At 37.1% G+C, this 19,485-nt stretch overlaps 1 protein-coding gene across 2 annotated transcripts in view; it reads left to right on the forward strand.

The window, feature by feature from the left end:
• Positions 1 to 19,485, forward strand: part of LOC123828794 (lipase member K-like) — a 74,314-nt gene that overhangs the window by 13,800 nt on the left and 41,029 nt on the right. The window lies entirely within an intron of this gene.

The following is a 19,485-nucleotide window of genomic DNA, read 5'->3' on the forward strand; positions in this document are numbered from 1 at the left end:
CTTTATCTCCTACTATAATTCTGAGCTGTCAGAATGTTCATATATAGATACATATGCAGGAAACTGGATGAAATTGTTGGTGGGAGCCTGTGAAAGTTCTCTTCTTATTGCTGGTTTCTCCTAAAGTATAGATCTCACCTGTAGAATTTTATCCTGTTTTTTTAAAGATTTTATTTATTTATTTTTAGAGAGAGAAGGGAAAGAGAAAGAAAGGGAAACATCAATGTGTGGTTGCCTCTCTCACACCCCCTACTGGGGATCTGGTCTGCACCCCAGGCATGTGCCCTGACTGGGAATTGAACCAGTGGCCCTTTGCTTTGCAGTCAGGCACTCAATCCACTGAGCCACACCAGCCCAGGCTCACCTGTAGAATTTTAGACAGAAGAAAAGATCAGTGAAACAGAGATTCCCAATGTCCTTATCATCATTTAATAGGTCATGTTCCCAAGGAGATGAAGATTAATACTCAGGATGTTATTTAAAAAAAACATTTTTAGGGGAAAAGGCAAAAGAGCAGACAAGGGCATGAGAAGCTGGGTTGGGATTCAGTAACAAAAAGGTGACTCAGCCAACTCTGTATGCGATAGCTCTTCTTGAGAGATGGGGCTGTTTTACCCATCTCGTGGACAAGTCATTAAATGTAGGCTGTCCCAGGAGGGAAGCATAACCTTGGGTTCTCATGGAGAAAAACAACATTAGAGAGGACTCACCACCTATCCTGCCACTAGAATCGAGTAAGTGCCTTAGACTTGAAGGGGGATCTGGGCCATGCAGCTCAGCAGCAATAACACATGGTCAGCAATCAACTCAAGATCCTTTGTGAAAAAGAGGGAAATTTTCTAGATGACTAAGATTTACTCCTTTAACTTCCACAACTACACAAAAATTAAACCATTCTGGATGGAACTATGCATGCACTTCTGACACACTTTTTCTGTCTTTTTAAAAAGCACATATTGAATATTGTTTAACATCTTCTCAATGATCTAAGTTTATGAAACTATTGCCTTGAGATGTAATAGAAAAGTTTCCTTAGGATTTCTTGAGATGAGTAAAACTGCTTCTCCTACACCAAAATAACTTCAGTCTACCATTCTTTGGAGTTATTTGAATTTTGAACATATCTATTCTTTCTCTTTTGTGGATAATTTGTCATTGTTTTCAACATCTTCATATATTACTGTAAGTAGATTCCATCTTCAAATGTATATATCCCCAACTTCTGTGCAGTGGGAAGTTAGATAGGTATCCTTGTTAGAACTGCACCTAAAATAAGATTAAGCTTATTTTGCACAAGCACAGAGAAGTCACCTGTCTCATATGTGATTCTTACTCTGGGTGATATGCTGGCTATAATGTGAAGAGTTAGGCAATGGAATAAAAAAATCCCTTAATAAACTTTGTGCTCCTGGAAAAAAAATATTTTTCCTCAAAGAGAATCAGGCTGTATATTATATAGGTGAGACTGTTGTATAAACCTGAAAGCTTTTTTTTTTTCAGGCCATTTCTGAGTCTCCTCTATATGCCATTATTAAGAATAAAAAATGATCACCCAGTGTAGTTTGACAGTATGGAATTTAACTTAAAAACTGTTTAATTACATCCTAGCCTACTAATATGCTACTGTTTACAAAACCAATTAATTACAGTGTGAGCTGAATGTATTTACTACATGTCGGTATTTGAATTATCTTGGCTACTCATTTGTCAAGCATTTACTTATTTGCCAAGTACCCTGGTAAATACTTTACATGAGTATTCACCTTGTATTGCTCCTATACAACTAATGAAGCACTCATTATTGTCCCCATATTTCATTTGAGGAAACTGAGTCTCTCAGAGTTTAGGTGACTTGTCCGAGGTCACAAGGATTATAAACCACAGAGCCAGTTTCCTATTCAAATCCTATTTAGTCAGATTGTAAACTAATGCTTTTGGCCTTTCTGCTTATGTAGTGTACTCACTTTAAAAGTTATCTCATTTGATGAAATGAATTTAAATACATCAAATTTTATGTATAGTATAAAAACTTTTTTTGTCTTAAAGTTGACCTATTTCTAAAGTCAAATAAAAGAGTTTATTATAACTTTTTTAAACTTCTAAACTTTTATATACTTTATACTTTATTATATACTTTATAAACTTTATATACTTAAAACAGCAATTAAGTACCACCTCACACTGGTCAGAATGGTTATCATTAATATGTCAATAAACAAGTGCTGGTAAGGATATAGAGAAAAGGGAACCTTAGTGCAATGTCGGTGGGAATACAGTCTGGTGCAGCCACTGTGGAAAACAGCATGGAATTTCCTCAGAAAACTAAAAATGGAACTGCCTTTTGACCCAGTGATTCCACTGCTGGTATTATACCCTAAGAATTCTGAATCACCAATTCAAAAAAACTATTTACCCAAATGTTCATAGTGGTGTTATTTATAATAGACAAGTGCTGGAAACAGTCTGAGTGCCTATCAGTAAATGAGTGGAAAAAAAAACTTTGATACATTTACATAATGGAATACTATGAGCAGAAAGAAGAAAGAAACTCCTACTCTTTGTGACAGCATGGATGGAACTGGAGAGCATTATGCTAAATGAAATAAGCCAGGTGGTGAAAGACAAATACCATATGATCTAAATACCAACTACCTATAAGTGGAACCTAATGAACAAAACAAATGAACAAAATAGAATCAGAGGCATGGAAACAAGGAACAGACTGACTGTGACCAGAGGAGACAGGGTGGGAGATAAGGGTGGAAAGAAGGGGAAGGGACTAGTTAAGGAACATGTATGAATGACCCATGAATATGGACAAAAGGGTGGAGATTGACTGAGGGAGTGGGGAGTGGCCTGGGCAGAGAATAGCAAAGGGGGAAAATTGGGACCACTATAATAGAAAAACAACAAAATATTTCATTTAAAAATTTGAAGTAAAAATTGAGTTTAAAAGGACCTATTTCAGATTGTACACAGGTCCATAAAACTATACCATTATTACAGAAATATGTTTTGTGGCTATTTCAAAATTGCTATAGATCTACCAGATTTTGTTTTTATAGCTCTAAAATTTACCTGTTCTATTAAATTATCAGTAGCTGAACATATACATATAGCTTATGCTTTTTTAAAGAAGATTTTACTTATTTATTTTTAGACAGAGGTGAAGGGAGGGAGAAAGAGAGGGAGAGAAACATTAATATGCAGTTGCCTCCCTTGCTCCCCTCCCCAGCTAGGGACCTGGCCCAAAACACAGCCATGTGTCCTGACTGGAATGGAACCAGTGACCCTTTGGTTCACAGGCTGGGGCTCAATCCACTGAGCCACACTAGCCAGAGCATATAGCTTATTCTTATTAGAAAAACACATTGTTATTTTAAAAATTTATGTTCATATTCACAACTGATCTAAAAAAAAATTTATAGACACTATACAGTTACCCAAATTTGCCACTAGAGGGTAGACTTGGAGATTTGCTTACATTTTCCCTTTTAATCTAGGGTTTTTACCTACTCTATCAATAGATGTTGCTTGTGCTCATTTTACTTAGCATGTTAAGCCCTTCTATTAAAAATTGTGAAGATTTTATTTTAAAAAATGTAATTAAGTCTTAAGGAAGTTCACAAATGCTAAGTACTTTAATATGGCATCAAATTCCTACAAAAATACTACAAAATAGGTAACATTATAACATTTTTACAAAGAAAGGATACTTAAGATATACCGTGTGTACAGAATCTTATGGCAAACATTGGAATCAGGATTTGAATTCAGGTCTGCCTGACTTCAAAATCCAACTTTGTCCACTCTTTCACACCAGCAAATTAAATCCTAATACCAATAAATCTTTTGCATGATCCCATGCTACATGATACATCTTTACCTTTGGTACTACTCTTACTGCTTTGTTTTGTATACTGCATACGTGTGATGTGTTTTTATCACTGCTCCTACATTTGTGAACTCTGTAAATTCAAGGAACGCATATTGCTCCTCACATCGTCTCTATTGCGTGGCACAGGCAGACTCCTATTTAATTATTGAAGCTTATTATTATGTGCCTCTACAGTTAATATTTTTACTAATTTTTATTTTAAAACTAGTTTAATGACTATTTATTTTTCTTTATTTGGCTAATCTGTCCATTTCTTTACTGTGCCAGATTCTCTTACAATCACAGGTAAACAACAAGCATATTTAAGATTAGCTTAATGATTACAAAATATATTCTTAAACTTCATACAAAACTTATAATTCCCTGAGTTTGATTTGCTTAAACAAATTATTAGTAATTTCTACTTAAAACATTTATTTTTGATGTTTTCAAACAAAAAATTGAGCAAATAGAATAGCCCCCAAATACCTGACCTAAATAATGGTTAGTTTTTGGCCAATTCTTTTACATCTATAGCCCACTACAGCCAGCACAAACTGTCTTAAAGCACATTTCTAGATACATCATTTCATCTAGAAATATTTTATATATAGCTTTAAAACATAAGAAAACTAAAAATATGACCATAATGTAAATAGCTTGCCTAAAAAACAAACAAATAAAAAATTCCTTAATGCTATAATAATCCAAGAAATGTTTACATTCCCATTATTGTCTCATAAACAATGTTTAAATCAGGACGTAAACACACCCATGTATTACATTAGGTTTATAGGTATCTTAAGTATCTGTCTATACCAGCCCTTTCTTCCTCTTTTCTTATTTCTTTTTTGCCATGTATTTATAGATGATATTCTCCAATCTTGAGATAATGTAATTCATCTTTGAGAATATTATATATTGATTTTTTTGCCAAGTGCAATCTTTCTCTATTGTCATATGATATACCCAATTAATATCCCCATTTTAGCTTTTAATATTTATCTACTTTCTAATGTGGCCACATTAAACTCAACCTATACAAATAATATACTACCAATAAAATTTCACTCCTGAGTCCCTTTATCCCATCATCTCCTCCCATACAAGATAAATTTATAAGGCTCTGATCGTCAACATCACATTGCAGCTAAATCTCTAAACCTTAGTTTTGTGACTCCATATCTCCTGATCTAATCTAATATAAGGAGCTTCTCACAATTTCTAGCTTTTTATTTAACCAACAGAGGGCTTAATTCCTAAATCAGAATCAAGTTTATTTCTGAGTGTCTCTTGAAACACTTTTTCCATCAGGATATGATGGACCTGTAATATTAATAATTAATCCTTAATCATAATAATGAATAATGATATTAATAATAATAAATTTCTACCCTCATGCCAAAGTATCAGGATATTCCTTTGAGAATGATTATTACGCAATGAGGAGATTTTTTTCCTCCTGTACTTGTTTGGTTACCCTTTTTGTTTCTGTCAAGTTTTGATTTTATTTACATAACCTCCAGATGAGCTAACTTTACTTATTAACAATTAAAAGCTCTTTCTGGAATCTCTGTTATATCCTATGAATAAACAGCATGGTGGAATCAGAAAGACAAATCTGTCTGGAGGAGCTCTGATAATCAGAGACACAGTAAGGTAATTGTCACTTGTTCTATAAGAAAACACTCCCACAAAGTCACTCTTGTGTTTTTCCAAATAATTAAGGTACATGTCCTCCTTCCCACAAGAGGATCCACAGAGACATGAAAAGATGCTCAGTATTGCTAGCTATCAGAGAGATGCAAATTAAAACCACAATGAGATACCACTTCACACCAGTCAGAATGGCCATCATAAGCAAAGCAACAAGCAACAAGTGTTGGAGAGGTTGTGGAGAAAAGGGAACCCTAGTTCACTGTTGGTGGGATTGCAGACTGGTACAACCACTATGGAAAATAGTATGGAATTTTCTCAGAAACCTAAAAATGGATCTGCCTTTTGACCCAGCAATTCCACTGCTGGGATCATACCCTAAGAACCCTGAAACACCAATCCAAAAGAACCTATGCACCCCAATGTTCATAGCAGCACAATTTACAATATCCAAGTGCTGGAAGCAACCTAGGTGCCCATCAGTAAATAAACAGATCAAAAAACTATGGTACATTCACACAATGGAATTCTATGCAGCAGAAAGAAAGAAGGAGCTCCTATCCTTTGTAACAGCATGGATGGAACTGGAAAGCATTATGCTAAGCGAAATAAGCCAGGAGGTAAAAGACAAATACCATATGATCTCATCTTTAACAGAAACCTAAACAACAAAACAAACAAAAAAGCAAAATATAACCAAAGACACTGAAATAGAGAACAGGCTGACAGTGACCAGAGGGGAGGTGGGAGGAAATTTCAGGGGAAACGAGGAAGGGTTTACAGGAACAAGTATAAAGGACACATGGACAAAAACTAGGGGGGGTGGAAATAAGAGGGAAGTGGGGAGGGATGGGTGGGTGGGCTGGGATGGGAGTGAAGGAGAGAAAACTGTATTTGAACAATGATTAAAATAAAATAAAAAAAAATAGGTACATGTCCTCCTTCCAAAGTATCTCTTGGGCCCTTGTTGCAAATGATCCACAATATTACTCTCCCTGTATTTGAAAGCTGAATTCAATGCAAGCACAATTAGGGAATATATTTTGGCTGAATACTGGGCAATTAATTTAGAAAACTGTGCTTTCAATATGAAGTGGTCAAGATGGTAAAAAATAAGAAATAGCATAGCCAAACATGAGCTTTTAATAAAAGAATCTTTACCCTTAAGATAATTTAAAATACTCATTGATCTTCTAATCTTGGTTAGTCTATATAGAAAATATAAGCATGGGCTGATGTGAAGATTTTTTTTTCTTACTGGTTATTTCTCACCTTTCTTTTTTTCTTCATGACAAGGGAGAATAGTAGAACATAAACTTGGAGCTGAATGTGGATCTAGATTCTGATTCAATATCAGTGGTGTTGATTTTGGGTAAGTTTTCTATCATCTAAGTATTTGAGAATGTTTTGTACTGATTCTTTCCTGCTACGTGAAATGCTTTTACTGTAAGATCACAGTCCAATCCAATGTATTCTCCCGTTTTAGTACTTTAATATTTGTCTTTTAAAATTTAGGATATTATCTTTATAATACATTTACATTACATATCATGTTTTGCTACTTTACAATTGTTTTGGCCTATCTGTTCTATTTTGTAGATCTGTGGTCAATCCTTGTACTATGCCATGCTTTTTAATTTTTAATAACCTTAAAATTCACTTTAAATTATAGTTGGGTATGTCTCTTCTTATTACTCTGACTTGAATATTCTTAAGTAAATTGTCTTGCCCTTTTTATTCTTAGTAAAAAAATTACATTTTCTGTAAGTTTTCACTGAGATTTTCATTAAAATTGCCTTAAACCTATTTAATAATTCAAATGATTTTTCAAGCAGAATCTCCTTATTCTAAATGTTATATGTTTGGACTTTTACTCAAGTTATCTTTGATGTACCTGAGTATAATTACATAGTTTCCTATGTTTAAGTCACTCTCACTTTTTATGCAAGTTATTTATAAAAATTTTATGATATTGTTGCTAGACTGTATTCTGGTATATATACATATATGTGTATATGTGTGTGTGTGTGTGTGTGTGTGTGTGTGTGTGTATATATATATATATATTTATTTATTGCTGGTATATCAGCTAAAGAGTTAGAAAATCACTTGTGGGGTTTTTTTCCAATGTATATTGTATATTTTTTTCCAATATATATTTACTTCATCCTCCGGGATTCTGATACATAGTCTAGAGCCCCCTCCAACATTACTTACGATTATGTATGTCATTCCTCAAGACTGGAGATGGGAGCAATAGTAAGTGGCCCTGAAGTAAAACAAAACTATTTGGTTTGTTGTGGGGGTTTTCTTCCTTGTTTGTTTTTGCATAAATCACTCTGTAATTTTTCTTATGACTTCTCTGAGTTTTTCTTTTTGCATTGAGCCATTTGTTTTCTAAAATAAAGCTCAAACATTCCCTTTAAGTCAAAAAGAAAAGTGCCTCTATTAATCACTCAGCAGTGAATCTAATATGTGCAAAAAAACCATCCTGGGTGCTTTGGGAATACACAGCCCTGAAGATCTAAACTTGACCTTTGGTCAGTCAGGTTTGAGTAGGAAGTGGCATGTGATAGTCAGTAAATTGAGATAAGCCAAAAACAGAGAAACAGCAATAAAAATGTGTATTCATTAACCTTATTCATGGTCTGTCTTTCTGAATATAGGTATTATGTAGTGAAAATATGATTGTTGAGGTAGAGTGCTGAAGCAGGTATTAACCTAAATTCTGAAAAAAAAAAAAAAACAGTCAGACTCCAGCATTTCTGCACATCTCTACCCTTTTCTGTCTTCACAAATCAAGTGCATATGGAAATCTTATCTTGACCTGGGATGTAGAGGTAAATCATTGTCCTGAGGTTGGAAGAGGTGGAGAGAGAAGCTTTATTATCTGATCTGCTCCTTGGAGACAGTGTCAATAACCTTCCTAAAAAAAAAAAACCCAAAAAAACAGAGGGTTGTATCCTCTCATTTTCATAAAGCCAGTAGTGCCAACACTTAATAATAGGTTGTCTCTGAATGCTAATTTCTAAATTGTTTATTAGAAACTTGCAACACATTTTCCTATGAAAAGGATGTTTTACATCAGATCTTCTCAGACCTTAGTATATAGTACAAATCTCCTGGAAACCTTGGTAAAACAGACCCAAGTCCAGAAATGCTGGTCATTAAGTCTGGAATGGGGTCCATTGAAATTGTATTTTTAATAAGATGGTGATCTTGGTCCATAGGAACAGTCCAGTTTGAATAATCCCCAATGAATAGAAATGCAAACACACTCATACACTGCCACGTGAAGCCTCTCCTCCCTTCCACAGAGCCTCTGGCAGCCACCAAGAGAAGTGGCCGAGACCCTGGCAGTGGAGTTGCTGTTAGTCAGACCAAATAAGGTTTTGGCAATGGGAAAGGATTAAGCAATACAGATTAGGTGGAGGAGGTGTCAGCAGTTGCCCTACTGAAGGACTAGGTAGGAGAGGGAAGGCTGTGCCATTTGGCGCTTCTTGGCAACTACTTTCATCATGGTCTATGAGAATACATCCAGCCATCACAGTGACTTCTGGGCAAATGGAGTGAATCCCATGGAAAGGAAAAGATGGGATTTAAAAGCATTAACTTTCCAGAATGGTTCTTTCCCAATTCTTGTCAACTCATGGTGATATCACCTTTTCCAACCATAGTTAAACATGTAATCTAGACTCTTACTAAAAGGACTGACACTTATTTGACACCTACAAAATATCAAGCACAATCCTAGGCATATTACATGCATCGTCACATTTACTTTTTGTCCTCATTTTACAAGTAGGAGCCTAGTTAAAAAGAACAAGCACATAGCTCCCACCTCTGCCTGGATTAGTGGCTTTAAATAAAATGTTTCACCTCTCCAAGCAATATTTTTAAATCTATAAATGAAAGCAATCATTCATACTTTGTAGGATTATGGTGAGGATTAAAATATATAGGTCAAAAACTTATCCCATAGTTGATGTTCAATAAATAGTAACTACATCATCATAATTACCATTATTGTCCTCATTATGCAAAAATTTTAAGAAATCACCAGAGGAGCTTATTTATGCATTCATTGGTCGATTCTTATATGTTCCCTGACCAGAGATCGAACCCATTACTTTGGCATATCAGGACGATGCTGTAATCGACTGAGATACCCAGACAGGTCTTTCTTAAGACTTTTAGATTTTCTATACATAAAATTTTGTCACCTGCACATGGAGACAATTATATTCTTCTTTTCCAATTCTGATGCCTTTTTTCTTGTCTGATTACTCTGGGTAGTACTTCCAGTACTATGTTGAACAGGGTTGGTGAGAGTGGGCACCCTAGTCTTATTCCTGATGGTAAAGGAAGAGATTTCAAACTTTCTCCATTGAATACGATGTTAGGTGTCCTATAGTTTTCTAGAAGTGTCCTTTTCTGGCTTTCGTCCTCAGTAATGCTGTCCTCCTATAAAAATATTAATTGTGAAGTTGTTTATACAGGCAGGCAATATGGCCAATTGGTCTATAGAGGAAATATTTCTTGTAGAGAAGGAATTTTATTTTTGTTTCTTTTCATTTTATAGAATGAACAGACATATCTTTTCAGTATGTGTAGCTTATTGAATAATAAATAAACAGATAAATATTGACTTAGAAACCTCATTTGAAATGAACTATAAACTATATTTTTGGAGCACATAGACTGTGTCTACAGATGACATTTGAACTATTAGACTTACAACAAAATACCAAATATCTACATAGTAGTATAATTAGGCATTTTGTGCTATATGAATTAAATGTCTTAATGGGAGGCTAAATGTCATGATATTTATCTCTCACCAGCTAGTTCTTTATACACATTATATCTTCTCTGAACATCAGTTTCCTAAGCTGTAAAATGGGCTTTATATTATCTTTACTAAGCAGAGTTTTGGAGACAATTAGAGTTAATAGGCTATCAGTCTCAGGACCCTTTTCCTAATACTGTGGCCTCTTAAAGCCCCTACAAAATTTTAAAAAGAGATTTTTGGGGCTTGCAAAATCCTAGGTGATTTCACTTCATCATAAGCCAAAACATGTGAGTGTTTTAAGCCATATATAAATCTGAATCATTGAACAAATTCTGATAAAGATCCTGTGGTCCCTGCACTGGGGACCACATAGCAAACTGTATTTCACTAATTTCAAAATGTGTTTTTTACATTTTTATATCTCTTATATATACTTCTTATAACTGATGATGTCTTATAAATATGATTGACATTGTTTTCTCTTTCCAGGAATATATATTGTAATGAAGAAGACATTTTACAAACGGGACATTTAGATTCAATAAAATACTGTAAGAGCTTCAGGGTTTGTTTTTTTTTTTAGTTAAACACCCAGTCCCTAGGAAAATTACATGCCTCAATAAATTGCTACTTTCATTAGAAGGGGGAGTAAGTTTTGATGTTTGTCTTGTCCATGGGTATAGCACAGGAGCTCTAAACCCAAACCAGGGAACTGCTTAAGTGTTCACAATATTTGCAAAAAACCACACAGTGCCCTAGCCAAGATGGACATGCCATTTATTACTCACATTGCAGGGGAGTGCACTGACGGCAGGTGCGAGCCCGCTCCATTCTGAGGCTCTAATTAGGGGTCCCAGACACAGGAGGAGCATGTTCTGCACGTGACTCTAAACTACACTGCCGACGTGTGTACAAGGGTCAAGAAGAAGTTGCAGGGCAAGAAGCTACTCCCAAAAAGAGATAAAGAGGGAGTTACAATCCATTCCCAAAACAATGCATTCTTTCTGGCCAGTGGCCATCTGACCAACCCTCAGTCATGGTAGGAGGAAGGGCCATGTCCGCTGACCCCACAGTGAGCCTTGTTTTCCCCTGGCTCACGATCTCCAGTATACTCCAGGCATTCAAGATACCAGACGCATAGGCACACAGGCACACACAAAAGGTCTTCAGTGCACAGCACTGGAGGGTTACATTCCTTAAAATCGAGACCTTAAACCTCATGCTAGCCTAGTTCCTTACCAACAGGCCCATAAGAATACAAACTTCAGAGGACAGTACACCAAAGTAATACATCAAAACAAAAGAAGTCATTATGCAAACATCAAGGCATTGCACCTCCTTGATGAAACAATGCCAAATTCCTAGTTCAGACCTAAAGACACAGATTTTTATAAAGACTTAAATTTTTACAGTGGTTTTATGTTTACAGCAAGATGGGAGGAAGGTACAGAAAATTCCCATATACTCCCTGTTCCCGGACATACATAGCCCCCCCCCCCCCATTATCAACAACCCCCACCAGAGTGGTACATCTGTCACAGTGGATGAACCTTCATTGACACATCGTAATCACCTGAAACCCCTAGTTTTTATTAGGGTTCATGCTTGGTCCTGCATGTTCTATAGGTTTGGACAAATGTATAATGACATACACCTATCTTTATAGTATCATACAGAGTATTTTCCTTACTCTATAAATCCTCAGAAGGCATATATTTTACTTTATTTTATTTTTAAATTTTTATTTATTGATTTTATAGAGAAGGAGAGAGAGAAACATTGATTTGCTGTTCCACTTATTTATGTATTCATTGCTTGATTCTTGTATGTGCCCTGAGCAGGGATCAAACCCACAACCTTGGCATATTAGGACAACACTCTCAACCAACTGAGCTACAGGACCAGAGCTGAGGGCATAAATTCTAAAATGTATCCAGATTGTGACCCAGTTGCACTTCATCCTATTCCCTTTAAGACCTCTCTGGCATTAGTCATCAGTATCAGTATCAGCCAACAACTTGAGTCAAACAGGAATTACTTTGTTCTTTCCCATGCTCAGCCCTACTACCCTGGAGATCTTGGAAATCCTGATGAAAGAGGAAGAGGATGTGCTCCTGAAAGAACCTCCTCCTCCAGCATGGTAAGGCAAGGAGGAGAAGCAAAGGAGCCAAAGAGGCCTCATCCCTCAAGGGTTGTAAAGCCACTACTGATTTAGGGAAATAAAAAGCATCTTTGCCCGCTATTTTGCCATCTTGGGTTTGAAAAATAAGTTTCAAGAAGAACACAAAGGCACAAATAGGAATGTAAAAGTAAAACTTCGAACAGAAAATGGATTCCGTTCAATTAATTAAATCATAGATGAGATAAATTTTTAAATGAAAGATTGACTGACATACTTACATCACAATGAGCACAATAAACAGAGAAGTGGGTACTCTCAGCACTGTCAATGAGAGTATATAACCTATTTCAGAACAATCTGTCAACATAGAATAAAACTGAGCAGCTGTATAACCTATGACCTAAAGGTCTTGCTCCTAAAAATGTGTCTCAAAGAAATTCTCACATAATTAATACAAAGTGTAAATGTTGATGTTTGTAAGGGCAGGGAATTTGAGGAAATCAAAGTATCTGTCCCTGAGGGATGAGATACTTAAAAAAATGGGTATTGTGGAACTCGATCAGACGACAAGAAAAAAACAAACCACCTGTGCATACGTGCTGTGTTCTCCCAAATGGGGCTGACTCAGACGTGTGACACAGGCAGTAGCACAGGGCACCACACTTTGTTAGATACTTTGCTATTGTCATCGTGAAGTTCTTAACAGTTGCTAATAAGGGGCTCTGAATTTTCATTTTGCACTGGCCTGCACATTTTAAGTAGCCAGTCTTGTTCATAAGCCTAGTGTAGAGTAAGACAAGTAGGAAACAGAATATTTATTGTAAAATACTATACACTTTACAATGATGTGTTACAATTATTTTTTAGGGAGAAGTGGAGGTTGCATGTATGATGGTGGGGGTCAGGGACACAGGTTAAGATTAAATAAGATAAGAATAAACACAATAGTAGAGAGTCTGTGAATGAGTTACTGATTCCCTGTAAGAGTAGGCAAAGTGTAAGGATTTGGATTTTGGGAGGGTGAATGATGTATTACAAAAAACTTTTGGTAAAATAGTTCAATATCAACCATGCAATACTTGAAAAATCTACCTTTCCATTTCTTTTGCTCAAAAATATCTCATTTTCTAGCATAGGCTAGTTTTCAGTTGTTTATATATTGCCAACACATGAACTATTTTTCCAGTTGGTTTTGTCTCTCTTTAGAGATTCAAAATGTGTGCTAGTATAATGTATTACTTTGTAAGTGGAATTGTCTATTACAAATATAGGTACGTGTGGACAAAAAGGTGTCACATACTAAACCTGACAAGTTCAAGGGTGGCCTGCATGGCAGCCTTAGAAACCAGAGACCTAAAAGATGGTCTGAAATTGTAACTTACTAAAAGCAGTTTATGGCAGATAGTCACATCCTAGCCTAGAATTTTCCCTGACAAAAGTCAACCTTCACCTTAATTAAATCTATTGTCTTTTTGCATCTATGATAAAATACCTTTGCAATGTCAAAGTAATTTCTTTTTCCTTGACCCCTCAAAGCAGATACCACACCAGAGCACCAGAGTGGAGACCACAAAATCCCTCATTATTATTGAGTTAATTATTGGCTGTCAACTGTCCTGTACCCTCCTACGTAAAAGAAGTATGTGTCTATTATTTTACTTCTTATCCAGTTCTTGAAGTTTCCCAGCTATGCTTTCTCCTGCCTTTCTCATCTGTCACCAGTGGATTTTATGTAACCCACTTCCATCCTCTTTTGATTGTAATGTGTAAAGCAGGGTGCAGAGCAGCCATTCTCTGGAGCATTTTCTCAGTTCATTGAGATTTTGCTTCCCGGCAATGGTCAGTTTGGCTCAAATAGACTCACAAAAATTTTCCACAGGTTTGACTGTTTCTTACATTGACATTATATAAAATGCTTCTCATAAAGCAAATAAATCTGTATAAAATTTTAATTAAACTGCTGAAACTATTATAGCATTAAAAAGAAAACCACAGACTCAAAACGGTGTCACCTGTGCTAAAGCATTTGCTACTTAAAGAAGATTTTATACCTGACCTAACTGCAGCTTCAACATTCATCAGAAATGTGATCCTGATCAGTCTAGAATTTTCTGGTCAAGTACGTGGGTCCTTCCTACTCACCCACCCCTCAAAGGAAAAAGACAATCTGCATGATAAAACCCTTGCTGGTCCCTTTCCCCCCAAAAAGGTGGCATAAAAATAATATATTTTGCTGAAGCTCCCTTGCCCCACCTTCTTTCAAATAAAAGCTTTTCATTGTGTACAACACTCCTCCCCACCCCAGAATGCCTTTTTACTCATCAGATGGGATGATGTCTGATTCATGAATCACTTCTATTTCCAACTACAAATTAAAGCCAATTCCACCTACAATTTTGAATCAAATTACCTTAAATGTATTTAAGAATTGACATGATGCAAAGATGTGAAGATATGTAAATCAGGCACATGCCACTAAGTCCTGGCCACCTGACTAAGTAATGCAAGTTGTGAAAAAGTGCATTTGTGACCATCTCCTATGCTCCGAGGGGACATCGCCATGACATGCCTATGCCAACGGTGAAAATTCAGAAGTTCATTCAAGAATACTCTCTCTCTTCTTTAGATGACTTTTAGACATGTAAAATGTTAGTTTTAAAATCATACTACAAGTTTGGTTGGGTGAATTTAGCCAAATTAGATTTGCAGCCTCATAATTATAATGAAAATAGAAACATAAAAATCTATATAGTTCTAAAATTCCTTATAGCTTATCTAACACCAAACCTCCACCCAGTGCAGAAACTACTTGTGTGGTTAGGAAAGACCAGTTACGAAAATAAAAAAGTCTGGCGGGTTTTTTTTCTTTTTTTTGGTTGGTTTGTTTGTTTGCCTTTAGCTAGTTGGAAATTTTGAATGAGAGACACTGTCTTTCTAGGCTTCAGGTAAAAAAAAATGGGCACCTTTTTTGCATTTTCTGCCAGTCTGAATACCCAATTTACATAACAAGGTAGAGGAAATTAGGAAAACCAAATTAATGAGAGCATTAATTAGTAGTGAATAGCATTATAGGTGTTGTGATTGGACAATGCAAAGTGATTTGGCAGTTTACAGAGATGCTTATATGACTGACTCATTGCATCCAACTTTAAGTGAAAATTATTTTCTGAACTGAGACTCTGTATTCTACTCAGGATCTTCCAATTCATCTCACCCTTGAGGCACAAGGAGTTGAGCAGGACTGGCTTGGCATGAGCAGGGATTTTAGTTCCTTACAACTGTTTTTTCATTACTCCTAAGAACTCACGTAACGAGGTTGCCTGGATGGCATCTGTTGTATTTGAAGCCATAATTAATCTGTTTCAGTTGAGAAATCTGTCATTGCAACATCTGCTGGGCTGTTGAGAACAGAGCATGCTCCACTGACAGCTGCCTCTGGAAGGGCAGGAATCACCTGAAGCTCCCAAGACTTGGAGAGAGATCCCCAGAGACTTCAGGTAATAACTATTGATCTATTTGCAGAGCCTGAGTCATGGTATTTCAGTGAGACATGGGAAATATTTGGAGGTACAAAACTTTACATGTTGGTGAGGAGCACTGTGTTTTGATTCTGTCAGGTTAAGCAAGAGATAACAAAAGTGTATAATGTGACCACTCCAGATAGAGAAGACATATGGTGGTGTTTCCAGGCATGCTATGAGTTTTCCCTTTCAGAAAGTTGTGGTAGCATTCACAAAACAGACATTACTGTATCTGAATCTCAGTGAAAGGTGGCATCGCAAGTCTATACCTGGGAAGTGCTAGTGACAGATACTTTAAGGATTTAAAAGACTTTTCTTTGGGATTGTGCATTTAAGGGCTTGGGAAGTAATATTTGGATAATGGTTTTACAAATGTTTCACATTTACAAAAAGCCTTTTATTGTCTTATTCTGATGGCTTTGAGCATGGGTATTCTTTCTTATGAGAAGGGTCATCTGTAGGGAAGTGTGGGACCAAATGCTTGGCAGGAATCACTGCACTAAGTGACATTCCTGCTTATGGGAATCATGAACACCCTTCTAATAGCTTGTGAGGGACACACCATTTTCCTTTTCTGCTTCTTTGTAATGAAAGTCTTACTGGATGTGGAGTGAAAAAGTGGTTCATATGAACTCTCAGAATTGCAAAACTGCATTCACATCTGGGGAGATGAGGATGAGCCAAACTGATAGACTAATATCTCCCCCAGAAATTGAGAGATAAATAATTGTCCTTTAATTCTATATATCCAAGCTAAAGGTTATTGTTTCATTTGTTTTCTATTCTTGAGAAACAAGAAAGAAGTTGTTATGAGACTTTGAAAAAAGAAATCAGTTCAAACATCCGATCCCTTTAGCACACTTGACACTTCAGACTGGAAATATGAGTGTGGAGCTAAATTTTGGGATGGGAATATGGTGTTAAAGCAGTCATTTTACTCTAATACAACTTGCTTTAACGTTCCTTCACTGGCCCATGCTAGTCTACTTTCATAAAAAAAATGAACAAAAAATTATTCCCTCCACAGCTTCTCCTTTGTTATCTATTTTATTTTATTTTATAAACTTTGAAGCAACACATTTTCAGAGTTCAGGTGCTTCATCCTTAATATTGTAGACGAGCCATGAAAATATTGTCCTCTAGTTGTTCGCTGTATTTTTTTCTCTCTTGAGCATTTTATTCCCCATTTATCCTAAAACTCTTCCGCTAACTCTGGGCTCAGGGCTTAGAGCTATTGGCCTCTCAATCCTCTTTAAAGATCCTGTCAACAGTGCCCAGTCCTTCATTTGACACTAGGAGCTAAACTCAAGTGTGAAATGCGTAGGTCTGGGTATCCTATTGTGCAATGATTTCCTTTCATTCACTTACTAATAGTCTCCTCACTCTTCCTGATTCATTTCCTCTTTCACTCCATGGGTGGAGGAATTGGGAGAGCAGCAAACCAATATAGATTAGGTTCTGATTAATTTTGCTAATAGTTGTGTTACTTGGTGAGTCACCATTCTTTGGTAAGATAGGAAAATATCAGAGCTTTGTGAAGGAGAAAGCTGAAGTAACAGCTATAGGCAGAATCTAAATTTTTGTAAACATCCCAATCTCTTTTAAATTGAACACATCAGGTAAAAAGGAAAAATGTGGCAGATGTCAAAATGTTTTTGTTGACAGAAAACAGCCTCGGGCAAGCGCAGTCATGTGTATATATAACTGACCAAAATTCCATAATAACCAAAAAATTCAGGGAATTTCAGAAATAATTGGTCATTACAGGTGGAAATAAAAAAACTTGTGGATGCTGTGCCATAAGACTCTTGGGACCTTTACTCAAAAGTTTTTGAGTTTGAACTTATATCTTATTATTTCTAAGCATCCTAAGTATATTTTTAATTTTTTAAAGATTTTTTATTTAGTTTTAGAGAGAGGAAGGGAGGGAGAAAAAGAGGGAGAGAAACATCAATGTGTGGTTGCCTCTCGTGTGCCCACTACTAGGGACCTGGCCCACAACCCAGGCAGGAGCCCTGACTGGGAATGGAACCAGCGACCCTTTGGCTTGCAGGCCAACACTCAATTCACTGAGCCACACCAGCCAGGACTTAACTATATTTGCATTATAACAATATACTCCAGGTAAAATCCTGGTGCAGCGGGTCAGGATCTTGCAAAGTAGTCCTTTGCAGCTCCAGAGTCCACTAGAGCAGTCAGGACCATAGCAGCAGCATCTCCTTTTTCATTAGTACAGGTCACGTGGGCCCCCTTCTCACTGATTGCTTTCAAAACACATGGTCAGCTCTCCTCTTTCCCAAGCCGTGTGGCAGAGAGGAGAGCAAGAGAGAGAACAGGAGAGAGAGCTTCATGGTGGTGCATCACCCCTCCCTCGGCTCTCCTAGTCCCTTCCTTCCAAGCCACACGGAAAAAAACTCTTACTACAGACAGCCTGCCCCTCCCTGACTACTACTCCCCACAAGGCCCAGAGAGCAAATGGCTGCCGCACCTAGTGTAAATCCCTGCCCAGAGCTTCTGGCACGACCCCATTTCAGACTCCTCCCACAATGGGCTATCTCTGCCTGTTCCCCATATCTTCTGCATTCTCTGGCTGCCATTGTTAGTCCAAGTATGCATGGCCCCATGAAGCACAGCGAACCACCTCCAAGCTCGCAAGTACCTGGCTCCTTCACGGGTTAAAGTCACGCCCATCTCCCTGATTCCTGGCACAGCTTTTTACCATAACTATTAGACTAGTCAAGTTGCCACAGGTATGCAAAATCTCCCAGTCACTGTGCTCTGCTTCCACCCCCCAAGCCAGGTTTATGGGGTCATATCCTCTGAACCACATTACACTCCCGTCCTTGTGGCTGCCCCTGCTGCTGCTACGTAGAGAGACAGCACTCTAAACATTGGACCTTTAAGCTGTGATTATATCTCGTTGGGTTGGGACAGGGTAAACTTTCTTTCAAACTAACCAATCTTCTTCCGAATCCTCCAGGGCTTGAGCAGGGCCTCCCACCCTCCTATCCAGGCTCTTTCCCGGATGTCTGGAGTTCCTGCCTTCATTCCATCCAGTCCTTTTCCCAGATTTTCCCAGGCTAGACTCCTCCCCTCCTCCCCTTCTGGTCACCATTTTAGATCCTGCTGCACAGACCTCAGCAGACAGTTTTTCCCCTCACTGGTTCCCCTACCCCCATGGGCGGGAGCTAAGTAATTGTCCCTTGGGGTCATCGGAAAGCCAGTCCTTCCTCCCTCCTCAGGGGATGTTAATCCCTTGGTGGGGCAATGTGGCTATCCCCTAGTTAATCTGGTTTAATTAGCCGTCTGGCTCTCTTCTCTTTCATTAATAACTAACTACCTGCCTATGCTAACACTTAGAAATATTTATGCTGACATATAAAACTTTTTATCATAATTTTAAACAGTTAAAAAGAATGGACTTTAAGGCACATTATAAAAATTGACAGGTTAAATTAAAATTGTTACACATTTAAAAAATATATCCAATAGAATAATGACTTGATACCTAATATTT

This window comes from Phyllostomus hastatus, unplaced genomic scaffold (genome assembly GCF_019186645.2).
Source record: "Phyllostomus hastatus isolate PE091 unplaced genomic scaffold, TTU_PhHast_1.1 phas_scaffold_1066, whole genome shotgun sequence".
Taxonomy (NCBI): domain Eukaryota; kingdom Metazoa; phylum Chordata; class Mammalia; order Chiroptera; family Phyllostomidae; genus Phyllostomus; species Phyllostomus hastatus.